Source organism: Galeopterus variegatus, unplaced genomic scaffold (genome assembly GCF_000696425.1).
Source record: "Galeopterus variegatus unplaced genomic scaffold, G_variegatus-3.0.2 Scaffold31, whole genome shotgun sequence".
NCBI lineage: Eukaryota > Metazoa > Chordata > Mammalia > Dermoptera > Cynocephalidae > Galeopterus > Galeopterus variegatus.
The window spans coordinates 466,304-471,161 of NW_007726142.1; positions in this window are offsets into that span (position 1 = coordinate 466,304).

The window sequence follows — 4,858 nt, forward strand, 5'->3', positions numbered from 1 at the left end:
ATAATTCTGGGTCACAGAGTATGAGTGAATATGTTGAATTTTATTTGATATTAGCAAATTACTTTCAAATATGGATGTAGCAATTTAGCATTTCACCATGAGGGTTTGAAAGTTTTTATTACTCTATGTGGTCCAAAACATATAAGTATTGCAATTTATTTTAAGAATTATGTTTCATGGACATATTGTTGAATATCTTTCCATGTGTATTCATTTGTGAATTTACTGTTAGCATATTTTGATCTTTATTTACTAGATTATTAGTTTTTTATGTTTCTTCTGTATTCAAGATACAGATCATTTTACTATTATTTGTTTTTGCAAATATTTTATAAAATTCTGTGGGATGTCTTTTAACAGTTTTAATGGTAATTTGTAGTAATAAATTGCTATCTTAATATAATCAAGTGAATCAATATTTCACATAATTATGCATTTTTCCTTGATTTGAATCAATGAATATATTGTTTAATTATTTTTCTAAAGGTGTTAAAATTGTTCATTTCAAGGATGGTTTACTTAAGGAATAATGCAGTAACATCTGGTAAATGATCAGCAAGAAAATAAAGTTGAGGTATTAAAAAAAAGGAAAAAAAATTGTTCATTTCAAATTTAAACTAGTTGATTTCCATTCCTCTGGGTATATACCCAGAAGTGGGATTGCTGTATTGTATGGAAGATCTATCTGTAGTTGTTTGAGAAACCTCCGTATTGTTTTCCATGGTGGCTGTACTAATTTACAGTCCCACCAACAGTGTAGGAGCGTTCCCTTCTCACCACACCCTTGCCAGCATTTGTTATTCACCATCTTTTTGATTACAGCCAGTCTAAGTGGGGTGAAGTGGTATCTCAATGTAGTTTTAATTTGCATTTCCCTGATGACTACTCATGGTAAGCATTTTTTCATGTACCTGTTGGCCATTTGTATGTCTTCCTTTGAGAAATGTCTGTTCAGTTCCTTTTCCCATTTTTTAATTGGGTTATTTGTTTTCTTACTGTGTAATTGCTTGAGTTCCTTGTATATTACGGATATTAATCCCTTGTCAGATGCATAGTTAGCAAAAATTTTCTCCCACTCTGTAGGTTGTCGTTTCATTTTGTTGATTGTTTCCTTTGCTGTGCAGAAGCTTTTTAGTTTTATATAGTTCCATTTGTTTATTTTTTCTTTTGCTGCTTGTGTTTTGGACTCATGTTCATAAAGTCTGTGCCCAGATCTAGTTCCTGAAGTATTTCATTCATGTTTTCCCTTAGTAATTTTACAGTTTTAGGCCTTATACTTAAGTGTTTAATCCATTTTGAGTTGATTTTAGTATATGGTGAGAGATGCATATCTAGTTTCATTCTTCTGCATGTGGATATCCAGTTTTCCCAGCACCACTTATTGAAGAGGTAGTCTTTTCCTCAATGTAGATTTTTGTTGCCTTTGTCCAATATCAGATGGCTGTAAGCCTGAGGGGTGATTTCTGGGTTCTCAAATCTGCTCCACTGGTTTGTGTGTCTGTTTTTATGCCAGTACCATGCTGTTTTGGTTGCAATCAAGTCGAAGGGATAACCACACTCCCATGTTCATTGCAGCTCTGTTTACAATAGCCAAGACATGGAACTAACCTAAATGTCTATCGATGGATGATTGGATAAGGAAAATGTGGTATATATACACCATGGAATACTACTCTGCCAAAAAAAGAATGAAATTCTCCCTTTCGCAACAACATGGATGAGTCAGGAGAAACTTATGTCGAGTGAAATAAGCAAAGCACAGAGGGATAAATACCACATGTACTCACTCATAAGTGAGAGCTAAGAGAGAAAGAAGGAAGGGAAGAAAGAACACAGTGTTACATTGGACTTGCAGAAGGAGAGAACATACCTTGGGATACCAAGCAGAGGGAGGGGAAGGGAGGGAGGCTGGGGATAATTGGGTGGGGGACACAGGGTACAAATGCAATTTGTGGTAATGGGCATGTTGCCAATATGGATCTGGCCCTCACATCTTGGGCATGAGTGGTGACAAACAGCTTTGTATCTCATGAATATTCATAACCAATTAAAAAAAGAAAATTAAATGACATGACACATATAATAGCATTTAACACAGTAATATACATATATTCTACATATTCTATCCCCATCCAGAGGCAAAGGGAAATTCTTGTTCTTTAGTATCATTTTCTGGCCTCTACTAGCTGGTGTTTTTTTCATATTAGTGTATCCTTATTTATTTTTCAAATCTACTTGCAGAATCTGTTCTGTTTTAGCTCTTCCTCTATCAGTCACCTTTCAGTCACATTATTATAGTTTGGTTACCTTATTTGGACTTGAGAAATTTGATTACTTCTTTTAAAAAATATATTTTCTCTCTTCCATGATTTTATAATATTCTAATTTTTTCTTTTCTTTCTTTTTTTTTTTTTTTAAAGATGACCGGTAAGGGGATCTTAACCCCTGACTTGGTGTTGTCAGCACCACGCTCCCCCATGAGAGCCAACCTGCCATCCCTATATAGGGATCCGAGCCCGTGGCTTTGGTGCCATCAGCACCACACTCTCCCAAGTGAGCCACGGGCCGGGCCCTCTAATTTTTTCTTCACATACTTTATCAGTCTTGCGATTTATTTCTTCGGCTGAGAAATGATACCCCTCTTATTTACCGTAGTGTCTAACAACAAGCACAGTGACAGGTGTGTAGCTGGTGTTTAATAATTATTTAATGAAAAGACAAAAGAGTAAATAAATGAATAATGAATGCATAAAAAGCACAATTTAAACTAGTCATTGTGTATACTCTAAAATAATGATTCAATTTCAATTTTTCCTTATATGAACAAACAGTTGCCCAAACAGCATTTATTTCTCCTCATTTGCAGTACTGCCTCTGACATATATCAAGTTTCCAGATATGCATGGATCTGATTTTAGATATTCAATTCTGTCCTATTTGTCTACCAATATGACAATATCATAATATCTTAATCACTCTGCCTTAAAATATATCTTGATATTTGGTAAAGTGTTTTTCTTCATCCCGTTTCCTATCTTTAAAATTATCAAACTTTTTCTTTATCCTTCAAATTTTTGAATTGTTTTTTAGGTTTCTTGAAAAAAATTAATTGAGAATTTGGTTTCAATAAAATTAAAGTTTTTAGATGAAGTTACAGAAAATTGACAGCTTTATAATGTTGTTCTTTCCAAACCATACTATTGCTGTTTATTTAGATCTTTTTTTATGTTCTTTGAGAGGGTTTTATAATTAATTTTATATTTTTCCTATCTATTATGAGAACATATAATACAAATATATACATGTGTATGTATATATATGTTATGAGTAGGCTGATGGTCATTTATTAAACAATTTGACAGCTATATATTTGGAAAATGTGCCAATTATTAAGCTTTTGTATGCCAGCCACCAATCCACTCACTTATACTCTGCTGTGTGATACTAAAAATGGAACTCTGGGGCCGGTCTGGTGGTGCACTGCTACAGTGCACCGCTTGGGAGCGTGGCAGCGCTCCCGCTGAGGGTTCGGATCCCACATACAGACCGGTTCCCGCTCACTGGCTGAGCGAGGTGCGGGCGCAGCACCGAGGGTTGCGATCCCGTTGCCGGTCCCGGTCCGGTACGGGCGCGACACTGAGGGTTGCGATCCGTTGTCGGACATGAAAAAAGACAAAAGGAAAATAAATAAATAAATAAATAAAAATGGAACTCTGAAAATCATATTTCTCCCTGATGCCCCATTTGTCTCTGCCAATACAGGGTGCTAGAAAGAGCCTGGATAACTGGTGGAGGAAGGAGGGATATGTTCCTTGTGTTTATTTTCTGTTGCTGTTTTATTTTCTATTTTTATTTTGTTAATGTCCATATCAGTGCTTTGTCCCTCCAGCAGCAGCTATCCTTACAAGTGGCAGCAGTTGATTTCAATTTGCAATTTTTCAACAGTTCGAGATCCTTCTTGTAGCCCTTTTCAGAGGTCTTTGTCCAATCCCATAGAGCTCCTTCTCTGAGTTCAGGAAAAAATCAGCAGCAGTGGAGCAGCACTCCTGTTGCAGAATTTTGAGGTCCAGCCCTGCAGCACTCTTCCTCAAATTTCTACATTAAAAAATTTTTAACTTCATGTTTTTTCTTCCCCTAATACTAGTTGTGGTAGCTGCCTTTTGCTCTTGCTACCACAACATACATCACACTGATCCTATTTTGCATCATTACATGTGACTTTTGTCTTTCGACTGGATCCAGGATGATATAGAAAATAAAACAGTTTTGTGAGCTCCTTTCTAATTCTTGCAAGTTTTGTTTCTAAATGGCAATAATTATCATCTTTACTTTGTTTCAGACATTACAGTAAATGAATATACATTCATATCAAAATTTTGTTTATGAATATTTTGATTATTAGGCAAAGACAGTGTTCTTCTGTTCCTGGTTCACAAAGAGTTTTTCTTTTTCTTTTCTTTTCTTTTTTGTTTAATAAATAACTATTGACTTTTATTGAGTTGATGATTGATTTTTGGCATCGATTTGGATGATTTTTCTTTTCTTATTCATCCTGTTAATATAAGTTGAATAACAAATAATTTCTGCTCTAATTCTAGTTTGTCTACCCATATGCCAATATCATAATATCTTAATTACTCTACTTTAAAACTTATCGTGATATTTGGTAAAGTTAGTTCCCCCCTTGTTTTTCTTTTTTAAAATTATTAAAGTTATTCTTTATCTTGTAACTTTCTTCGATATTCTAAATCTTTATTTGGTTAGGGAATGTTAGTTTGGCTTTGTCTTTTTAATGCATCTAAGGATCTAAGGTTTTATATATAAATAATTATAGGCATATTAATTTCATAAACAGTTG